The sequence below is a fragment of the Periophthalmus magnuspinnatus genome, chromosome 7, assembly GCF_009829125.3.
Source record: "Periophthalmus magnuspinnatus isolate fPerMag1 chromosome 7, fPerMag1.2.pri, whole genome shotgun sequence".
Classification (NCBI taxonomy): Eukaryota; Metazoa; Chordata; class Actinopteri; order Gobiiformes; family Gobiidae; genus Periophthalmus; species Periophthalmus magnuspinnatus.
This window is the reverse complement of record NC_047132.1, coordinates 33255293-33266991: the sequence shown is the minus strand read 5'-3', so window position 1 is coordinate 33266991 and position 11699 is coordinate 33255293. Positions and strand designations below refer to the sequence as shown.

The window sequence follows — 11699 nt, the reverse complement described above, 5'->3', positions numbered from 1 at the left end:
ATTTCAAGGAGTCAGCCGCTGGGTAAAATAAAAACAAAGATCTCATCTACCAGTATTGAGAAAAGAATTCAAAATGTTCAAAGACAAATGGGGAATGGGAATGCAAAAAAAGACAAGAAGACTAGAACTTGGATGGATGAACTTTAGCAACAGAAATAATCAATAAATACAGGTGGAGAAATTTCAGAGGTGAGTGCGACCGAAAATGCAGCGTGTCACATGACAATTCAGCTGAGAGTGAAGTGATTTTGGGGCATCTTTGAATAACTCAGTCAATCTGGAGGACACATTGCCTTGGGATGTACCAAAGACAAAGATGGTGCTTGTCATAAGTAGAAGCAATTGCCTCTTTGAGCTTTTACAAGCCTTTGCTGACCCTGAAATAATAAACAAAGATGTTAGTGTCAAAAGAAGGCTCCCCAGTGGACAGATAGAGGAAGGTGAGGGTTCAGGCGTATTTGGGGATTGTCTTTCTGAGTTCTGGGGTGAGTTTTTTAGCAAATGCACCCTTGGGAGGAATGTGAAAGTGCCACACCTCAGACATGAATACCAAGCCCAGGAATGGCAGGCAGTGGCAAGGATTCTTTTAGTTGACTGGAAAAGTGCAATATTTCCCTCTTTTTCTCTCCCTTCCTTTTTTGGAAGAAATACTGTACGGCACAACCTATAGCAGTTTGACGGAAAGCTTCCTCCTGTATGTGACTAAAGAAGAACAGGAGATTCTCACAAATGCATTAGAATCATTTGACTCTGTTGTCAAAGTTCAGATCTTCCTTCCTGACGCATAAACCATGTTCCAAACACTTAGCATCCAGCGACAATCATCGAGTCTCCCTGGTCCTTCCAATTGCCCAAGTGCGAAGTCAACAGCTAGCTCAAAGTTAGCATATTGACGACAGTAGAATCCATACGTCTGTAATATCCTCATCAAATGTCTTTTGCTTAAATTATAACCATCCAAACACGAGCGTTGCTAATATGTCATTGTAGCTCATCCCCAGCATAAAATAATGCTTGATTTTGACGTCCTGACTGTCCCGATCCATCGCATCAAAGCCTCTCTTCTCTTCTTTTTACCAGCTTCCCTTTTCTACCTGTACTTCTAGCACATGTGCGCCACCAAGAGGTCGCCTGCTGTACCTGTCAAAAATATGTAATAATAAATTCTATACATACAAATAATAACTCGTTCCCTCAAGATAATATCGTGTGGGAACGTGATATTATCTATCTAATTATCTATTATATTTCGCAAATGTCCTATGTGGGGCTCCGTACAAAAACAAATTTAGGATAAAACAGAACTCAAAAAAATCTAAATTTAGGACCAAACAGAACTCAAAAATCTAATTAAGAACTGAACAGAACTCAAAAAACAAATTTAGAACAAATACAACTGAAAAAAAATTAAAACTTAGGACTAAACAGAACTAAAAAAAACCAAAACAAATTTAGGACAAACAGAACTGAAAAAATGACTTTGGCTCCGTGGGGATGTGGTTTACACAGGGCAACATTAACAAAATGTCCAGGCCCAGAGATGATTCTATAGATTTATTTCCATGTGAAGAAACAAAAACAAAGTTACAGAAGTCAATGTGAGAAGTGATTTTAACAACAAACTAATCACAGAGAAGCTCAGATGTGTTTAAATTAGATCAAACTGACAGATTATGAATTATTAAAATAAAACACTGCGCTACAATAATAAATAAAAAAAAAAAAAAACCTGTTATAACAAATTAGTTCTGATTATTATTGGTTCAGCTTTAATCTGTGTAAAAACGCATAAAAACTAGAAAGAAAAAGAACATCATCTCACTACCCAGAAACAATATGAAATTAGACTAAACAAATCATCAAACAGATAAGAAATAAGAACTTAACAAAATATATATTAATTAAATATCCAAATTAAGCCTAAAAATAAATTGAGAGACTAATTTCCCATAAACAAAACTAAACTAATCATAGAACAAACAAAAAAAGGCAAATAACTCGTACAGTTATGCCACGATTACGATAAAACATTCTCTTTGTACAGTTTCTCTAAAGATCATGAGCTGCTGTGAATAAATGAAACACTGGAGTCAGAAAAGTCAATTATACAACATTTTTAGGCTCGAATCTTTAGAAAAGTATAAAAAGTTCCCCATTAGAACACAGTGAAACTCCCCATGAGAAATACTAACCCTCAAAACTAATTCAAAATAATAATTCTGAACATATTTAGCTTACATTAGCATTAGCATTATGTTTTATTTCATCCACACAGGCTGCTGTTCTATTTCATGGATGTGTTTGTGTGATTGGTCCGATTCAGACGTGTTTATCATGGTCTTTATTATGATGTGAGGGTCATATTAAAGTTAAAAACTGAAGCTATTTCTCGTGAGGACAGACTTCCACAGAGCTGTCAGTCATCCAGGCTCCGTAGACTGTTCTCCCGTAGGCCTGCCCTCCATGCTCGAACTTAACATATCGCACTCCTGGGCCGTAGTTCCTGAACGTGTGCGTCACCTGAAACGAAACATGTCAGCTGGGTCTAAACGTTATACGAAAAACACAATATGGTGTGTAAGACACAGGAGAGGGGTGTGCTGTGTGTGTGCTGTGTGTGTGCTGTGTGTGTGTTTGGTTGAGAGCCGAGGGGGCGGGGCTCACATGTGCAGGGGCGGGGCCATGTATGTGTGAAAAAGGCGGCGCTCTCCTGGGGCACAGTGTTGAGAGTCAGGGCAGGATAGATGTCGTTTTTATTGACCAAAAGTTTTCCCTCCATTTACTTAAGACGCCATCACCTGTTATGTCCATCCATGTCCGAGTGTGTGTGTTAGTGTGTGTTAGTGTGTTAGTGTGTGTTTGTGTGTTCACTACATACATCGCCACCTAAACACATGTCTGATCTCAGTGTATTTGTTCACAATAAACTACCAGCGCGTCACAAATCTACAAACTCAGATCCACTCTGGCTCTTGAAGGTTTGCCGAGAGAAGCCGCTACATGGAGTTAATATGATTCAGGAGCAAGACCACGCCTCAGTGTCACGGTTCCTGTTCTGCTCTCCCTGCGCCCTCGTCTCCCCCCTCCCTCACCTGTCTGTCTCCGGAGCTGGGCGGAATCCGGACTCCTCCCATGCGCACCTGCTCCCCATCAGCGCAATCAACGCCACCTGCCGCCGATAAGAGGGGTCTGGACGAGTCACTCGGCGCCGGACCGTCCGCATACTCACGTGATTATGCTCTTGGCTTTACACCGCTTTGGAATTCTGTCTGCTCTGGCTTACCGGAACCTTGTCCCCTTTTCCTCCAGGAATCCGCCGGGAACCAGCTCCGGACCTCCCCTGCTCGTGCACCTCGACCCTGGTAGGATCCTGTCTCGCTCTGCTCCCCGTACACCTCTGCCCCTCCACGTCCACGGCTTCGCAACCACACTCCCCAGCTTCCATGGTTTTTGGACTCTAGCTTTGTCTATGAACACGAACTATACTACAGACTATTACCTTTGTGCTCACGATCACTGTGAATAAAGACATTGTTAAACTTTACGAGTCTGCACCTTTGGTCCCTACGTCACGCTGGTTACGACACTCAGACTCCGCCTCCTGCTCCTCTGCAGCGAATCACAGCTCACCTCAGCCACACCTCGAGTTACCCAGAAGCCCCGTGTATACAAGCCCCTCCCTTGACCCCTCCCCGTGTCTCTTCGTCTTTCAGCCTGAAAACCTCACCATCTGCAGAGAGAGGGGGGTCCTGGACCGGCTGAGACAGACCCCCATCCTGAGCCTCTACCATGGACTGTTTATACAAATGGACATAGCTAACCTGCTAGCCACCGCGCTACAAACAGGAAGTGATCATGGGCGCACTTCTGTCTCCATCGACTCTGTCCCTGCGTCTGTCAGACTCATTCTGGTCTTAAATGTTCGTATTAACCCTCTACATGATCCTGGGGTTTTTATTTCACTATTGTGTCTGTAAATCAAGATATGAACATTAATAAGAGACAAATCAGGTCCTTCTTTCCCCGACGTCGCTCCTGTTAGCGTTAGCAGCAGGTTTGATTGACAGTGTTGCTAAGCGCCCGCTCCTTCAACAGCCTCGCTCTGAGTCTGAATTCCAAATATGGAGTCTGCTGTGGCCTCGATGAGCTTCATTTGACTGAACGCTGTGGGTGACGTCACACTCAGTCACTTCTTCAGTCGGTCGTCTCGACTCAGCCTCAACATCTATTCAATAAATATCTTTGTCGTACCATTGTTGAGGCGTGGTCTTTGCTCGTGAATCCCACAGCGTGAAAATACTTACACGATGCCACGTGTCGATATTCTGCCCTAGAATGGAAAACTTCTCTTCTTCTGTTTCAAACTCTTGTACACACTGTTGATGCTCATTTAGCAGCTGCACTTGGATTTTATAAAAACAGTGAGTACATGACGCATACCTGAAGACACAAAAATTGACAAACACATTTCAGGATTTTTAATGTAAACTCTATTCCAATGTTCAGATCCATATTTGTACATTTCAGAGTAAGATTCTCACCAGTCTGAGATCTTGATTGGCGGCTGATACTGGTCCATAAATGAAGCGCTGTATCCTTCAGACTCAAGGTCGATCACCTGTATCTTCAAGCACTCCCTAAAGTAAAATGAATCATTAAATTGATATTTTTAACAAAGAAAAACTAAAACTGCAGAGTCTCGTCTTGAGAAAACTGTGTCTCGACCCTAAAAACCCAACAATATTCAATTCTCCCCATAAATTGTATAAAGAAGTGGACTAAATGTGACGTCACCACAGCTTCAGCTCAAAATGAAGCTCATCGAGGCCGGAGCAGGTACAGGGGCTATACAATTCCAACCACGTGTATCATAGCAACCAAAGAACCAATCAGGAGTGAGGCTGTTGAAGGGAATGGCCCTTTCCACCCGCTGGACTGAGCACATTATAGACCTTTATATCTTGCCTAGACGTTTATTCTTTTTTTAGCCATAAAAATCCTGTTAAAGGAAGTATCAGCCTGCACTTTTGCATTTTTTTCACACAACTACCTCTGTTTTAAATATCTATCCTTAATTTTCGTTTGATGCATCAAATTACTGACTGGGAGAATCCCGGCGGCTCCTGTGCTCTGATTGGTCGTCTTCGAGGGCGACGTAAGCACATGACCATAATGACAGTGACATATTTAAAGAGCCTCATGTCTCTGCTTTGAGACGCCGTTTGAACGAAACACAATCGATTGCAGAGTTACAGTAATGGAAAGTCCACAACCGCGAGTCTATCGGCGACGAGAGCATCCGACGCTATAGAGTTAACAGGGAGCCGGCGCTTGGCAACACTGTCAATCAAACCTGTTGCTAACGCTAACAGGAGCGACCTCGGGGAAAGAAGGACCTGATTTGTCTGTTATTAATGTTCATATCTTGATTTACAGACACAATAGTGAAATAAAAACCCCAGGATCATGTAGAGGGTTAATGCGAACATTTAAGACCAAAATGAGTCTGGTACAGAGAGTGGAGACAGATTAACACAGAAAGTGAATTGAAGCCAATGGAGCTGGATTCTCACCCTAAAGAGGTCTCAAAGTTCCTCCGGACTTTACGATTGGGATGTTGGGGTATGCAGGCCCTGATGACCCATCTGGCGCCTCCAGTTTTCCAAAACCGCAAACCCTCTACAAAAGAGCAGAGATGGTTGTTATCACGTTTCCACGTCACTTTGTAAAGTCTCACAGAGGAAGTGAAAACATAGATACCTTCTGCTCTTGGGTTCTTCAGTAGGTTTCTTGGGTTTTTACATAAGATATAATACATTCTCCAGTTTTCAGGGGTCCTGGTCTCATCCTGAGATAAGAAGCCTTCTCGTCTGCATCGTTCCTTCCACAGAAACTCGTTGTCACTCACCTCCTTCCAAACGACAATTGATCACCTGGTCATAAGGTAGATTATAAAAGATCTTCTCCAGTATCTCCAAATGAAAAAACACCTGGAAAACAGCAGCAATTTAAAGTTAATTAAACGTAATTTCAGGCTCAAGACATAAATGTGACAGTGACTGGTTTCAGACAGTTATATCACAGTGGAAACTTGGACACCACAGACAGTGAACTTTTGGGCTTCCTACAAACTGGTTTTAGTCGAAGGATCTGGCAACCCAAAATGAAGAGCTTATTCTGCTTAGTGACTGAAAAAATAACTTATATATTAAGTAAAATCGTTAAGGTAAAATGTATTTGAATTTGTCTCCTCCATATTTCATGATAAAGATGCTAAATACTGTAGAATTTATTTAAACCAGTCCTATTGAGCTTGTGTCTCTATGGTTCTCATCTCTGTGGATCATTCTGTTATAATTTACACATTTTAAATCACAATATTCATCGAAAACCACTTAATAAAACAAACGAATCCGCTGAGTTCCACGTTAGAAAACTGCAGTGTCCAGTGGAGCTGACGCCGCTGTAAACGTCATCACAACAAAGCGCCGCCTGCTGTAGCGCCCCCTATGGACAGATGCACATCACACTAGAGCAGCACAGTTTTTATACATTTGTACCAAAATGACGACGCGACGCTGCAGAATCTACGAGTATCAACGATTAAGAAAATAAAACTGGGTCCATCAAAGTGGGTGTGTCCGTCAAGTGGGTGTGTCCGTCATGTTGGGCATGTACCTTACAGTGGGCGTACATGGCACAGTGGGCGTGTCACAGTGGGCGTGTACCACTGGAGGTGAAAACCTTGATTTTAATAGATCCAACAGCTGTTTACAGTTTCAGTGTCTTAGCGCCTCCTTCAGACAGATATAAGGCAGTGTCCAGCAGGAATCTGACCAGAACTGAAGAAGAGACTTGGACGAGCAGAGAAACGTCTTCAATCCTACAACGTTTTGTCCAGTGACAGATTTAAACTTTGTCTTTTTCTCTATAATGATGTGCGAGTTGAGGCCTAGTTGTGTCGTCCGTTGGTGATACTCGTGTATTTTTACTGAACAGAAAATAACTTGCACTGAACTCCGATGTAAAAAAGAGAGTTACAAAAATTTTAATTCACAGTTTGCAAATTTCCTTTACAGAAGTAATCAAATCAAGTAATTCTCAAAAAATAAACAATACTACGGTAAGAAAAACACTGCGCTCTTAAAGTGACAGTAACATATTTAAAACTTAATGCGATAAAACAAGTGTAGCTTATACATATTGTTGAGTATTGTTCATAAAAGCAGCGCTCTTACTCTCTGTGTAAGAGGAATTGTTTTATTTTGTAGACAGGATGTGATGTCTGTTATGCGCGCTCTTCTCTCCAGGGGGCGCTCACACTGTACGGCCGCTGTTGCGCCGTACAGAAGTTGTATTAAATAAATATGCCGAGCAGAGGCTAAATACTCGATTTGGTTAAGGATAATTTTTATCCAATTATGAAGAAATACTTCTGAACAAAACACCTTAACACATATAAACCAAATATTAACATAAACAGCATTTATTATTATAAAAATATTAACACTGAATTTGCATGAATTACCAAACGTAAACCAAAACTTGGCTCCCACAAATAATCCATGGTGAAGTATTATTGCATAAATAAAGATGGAGACTGAAGTGTAGAAGAACCAGATAACTTTAGTCCATGTCTTGTTGAAGTACAACCACACACCGTAGCTCAGAAAATAGGTAATGTTATGTATCACTCCGCGTAGCGCACTATATTTTTGTATATAAGACATATTACGACACATGGTTACTTTTATGATGATTATTTCTGTTTTGATTTGCTGTGAGTTTAATGTCTGTCTTACTCTGTGACACTTTGAGTTACTCTGTGTATAAATTGTACTGTAGAAATAAACCTGCCTGTTCACTGTAATTATCCCAGATGTAGTTTTATTAAGTTTATACTCACAGGTGAAGCATCAGGTGGAACTGAAGGTGAAGCATCAGGTGGAACTGAAGGTGAAGCATCAGGTGGAACTGAAGGTGAAGCATCAGGTGGAACTGAAGGTGAAGCATCAGGTGGAACTGAAGGTGAAGCATCAGGTGGAACTGAAGGTGAAGCATCAGGTGGAACTGAAGGTGATCTGCGGAGAGACTTACCCATGTATTTTTTTTTCTTTTCTGTTTTCTTCATCCTTTCATGGTTTGTTCATCTTACACTTGAATAACTCTAATCACAGAAGGATTTGGACGAGTTACTCAGAGATAGAATGTTGTCTTTCCAGTTTGTTGTTTGACGTAGTTTACTCTAATTATAGATCCATGTTTTACAGTAAACCTTCACAAACCTTTATTATTATTATTATTATTATTATTATTATTATTATTATTATTATTATTATTATTAGCCTTTTTAAACAAAGAAAAAACAGATATAAACATAGTGCAGTTAATGACACACGTTTAGCTCAAATTGTTTTATTTAGAACAAAAATATAAAGATAAAATGTTCCAAAAGGAGCACGTGTTTCACTGCTCTGCGTCACCAGACCAGGAGCTTTTTCACCCAAACAGAGATAAAACTCAGCTCGTCCTTGTGCTGCTCAAAGCTGCATTTTTGCGCTGTTTTTCCTCTGCGCTGCTTCGAGCTGCGGGTTTAACGAGGTGTTTCCGAGCAGCTCCTGAACGCAGCACGGCTCACGGCTCTTCCCACTGGTGCCACAAGTGCCAACGACTCCCCCAGAGAAAAGTGAAAGCCAACGCCCCATCCTCAGCCCCGTGGCGCGTCCCACCCGCGCGCACACGCCACACTGTCCACGCGTTTGGCGCAGCGGCTCCAGACTCAGACTTTTACCCGAGACATTTCTGCACAATTTGGACTTGGAGGAAAAGAATCTGCCACTCAGCCCAGACTAAACTTCACACAGACGTTCAACAGAAGTGTGTGAATGCGACGGTTTTCTTTTTAAACCAACTTTGTGCCAGTGGAACCAGGTTTTACGCGTCTTTTTTCGAGTTCCACTGTTTGATTTAGTCACATCATGGCGGACACAACGACCAGCTCCGGCGGGAACTGCGTGGAGCAGATGAAAAGTTACGTGAGGACGCAGAAAGGCACGATCCTGGCCGCAGAAATAGTAAGTCCAAATAACGGGGAGTTTTCCAGCGCGCCCTGAACGCGCAGTAACAGACTGTACTGTAATGAAACACACTTTTGTTTTCCATTCCGCGGCTCATGGTTGGATCAGTGTCGTGCGCTGGAACGAGCGCAGTCAGATTGTTTTGCGTAAAAGCGCCTCATGGAGACGCATTAATGTTTAAATCAGTGCTGGTGGTTGGTGCAGAGGAGAATGATCGGCATGTGGTCTGTGGGCAGAGGGAGCAGGCGAGGTTAAGGGTTCCACCTGTTTGTGTCTGTGCGCGCACTACTGCGCATTTGGCGCTAAACAGCGAGAAGTGTCACAAGAGTCAAAGGGTTTAAAGAGGAATCTGCGCCTGGCACCTGGTTTAGACCTGGTTTAGATCTGGTTCAGTCCTGGTTTAGACCTGGTTTAGACCTGGTTTAGTCCTGGTTTAGACCTGGTTTAGTCCTGGTTTAGTCCTGGTTTAGATCTGGTTTAGTCCTGGTTTAGTCCTGGTTTAGATCTGGTTCAGTCCTGGTTTAGATCTGGTTTAGTCCTGGTTTAGTCCTGGTTTAGACCTGGTTTAGACTTTGTGTAGTCCTGGTCTAAACCTCTTTAGTCTGGGTTTATTTGGTTCATTTTGACTCCTTTTAAGTTTTTGAACATAAAGATTAAGTTCTTTATAGTTTTATTATATCTGCTCTGACATGTCCTGGTTTAAACTTGAACTGGAACTAAACCCAGACACGTGTAGACCCGGTGTAGACCTGGTGTAGACCTGGTGTAGACCTGGTGTAGACCTGGTGTAGACCCGGTGTAGACCCGGTGTAGACCTGACATGGTCCTGGTTTAGTTCTGTGTAATATTGGTTCATACCTGGTTTATTGTTGTTTTATGATGTTAATGTTGTTAATGGATGTGTATCTGATGTACACACTGAGTCATTGTACAGTTTGACTTTAGACCTGGTTTAGTCCTGGTTCAGTCCTGGTTCAGTCCTGGTTTAGTTCTCATGTTGCTTCATACCTGGTTTATAATTGGAGTCGTGTCTGTCATTTTGTTCTGTTTTATGATGATTCTGTTGTTAATGGGTGTGTAATTGGCAAACACTGAGTCATTGTACAGTTTGACTTTAGACCTGGTTTACTTGTCTTAATCCTGGTTTAGTCCTGGTTTAGTCCTGGTTGGCACCTGGTTAAGTCCCAAGTAGTTTTGCTCTATATTTACCCTGTATTTTTATGGTTTTTTTATATTTTATATCTAGACATAGAGCAGTAGTGAATATTTTTTGGTCAATATTCGCACGATATTTAGTTTTGTCCGAGCTGCAGCGTAAAGAGAAAACACAAAGCTTTAGTTTAGTACTTCAGAGCAAAGCGATAACCTCAGAAAACATGACTCCACAGCTCTACTCAAAGTGTGTGGTACAAAAGGGCTGTGGGTGAGGTTTTAGTGAGTTTAAATTATATAAATTAGACAGATATAAGGCAGTGTCCAGCAGGAATCTGACCAGAACTGAAGAAGCGGCCACAGATTTGAAGTTTTTACTTTGGCTCAGACCTGGACGACAAAAACGTAAATTGGGGATCAGTTCCTCTGGATTCCGGCCATAAAAAAACAAACAAAAAACACACATATCGGCCAAGCTTTATTTATATCTGATGTATTTATATCTCATAAAGTCCTTGTTCAGTTTTACACCTGGTTTAACCACATCATTTCCCTGACAATTTGTACCATTACCGCCCATTTGCGTACAGCGGCTGCTTGGAAACAGACCAGTGCACACTCAGTATCATATTTTCCTGAATCCCAGTAACAATAAATGCAAAAGTTTAAGTTGTCATTAAATAATTAAAGACCCTGACCTCTCCTTGGACCTGAGCACCTTCCGTCGACCAGTGAATATCAAAAATCAGACGTGTTTATTCGTCTTATTCCAGAAGTTCCCGTCGTCCGCCGTCGTCTTTTGAGTCGTATTATTTCGTGTGGTGGTTTTGACAGTAGTTAATAAAGCGAATCGGAGAATCGTGAAGTGTCGACTTGTTGGTCACATGAAGATGGAACGTTTTAAACAAATCAACAACTTTATGTCAGTATTTTTTTAGGTGAAACTTTCCCAGAATTCGCCATTGAAAAGAACGGGATTCGCTCTTAACCGGACGAGTCGCCGCAAAGAAAGGAAAAATCGGGCGGGAAGAGGCGTTACTCTCCACAGTCTCACTCCTGATTGGCTCTTTGGTTGCTATGATACTCGTGGTCAGAATTTTAAATATGGAACTTGGCTCCAAATTAGCCGCTATAACTGCATTTTATTATTTTATTTACTTTATATTATTTTTATTTATTTATTTATTTGCGTTGATGAGCTTCATTTGTAGCTGAACGCTGTGGGTGGTGTTGCACTCACTCAGTCACTTCTTTAAACAGTCTAGGGTCAAGGGTCAGAGGTCAGGGGTCGGGGTTTGGATCATATGTTGCAGTGAGAGCTTCACAGTGGCAGATTTCTATCCGTTAGTCGAGTTTTACTGTCACTACATCCACTTTGTCCATCAGAATAAATGCAGTTACTAGAGACAGACTGATATTTTCGCTCTCGGCTTTAAAACTCCAGCTCAGGCAGACGTTTAGTTTGAGCCT

The 11699-nt window shown here is 41.8% G+C and overlaps 1 protein-coding gene and 1 pseudogene across 1 annotated transcript in view; one reads left to right on the top strand and one right to left on the bottom strand.

Moving 5' to 3' along the window:
- The window catches only part of prickle3 (prickle homolog 3), a 118419-nt gene that overhangs the window by 26610 nt on the left and 80110 nt on the right, over positions 1-11699 (top strand). The gene's annotated exons all lie outside the window — the stretch shown is intronic.
- LOC117373088 (F-box only protein 6-like) lies at positions 2310-6696 on the bottom strand (annotated as a pseudogene).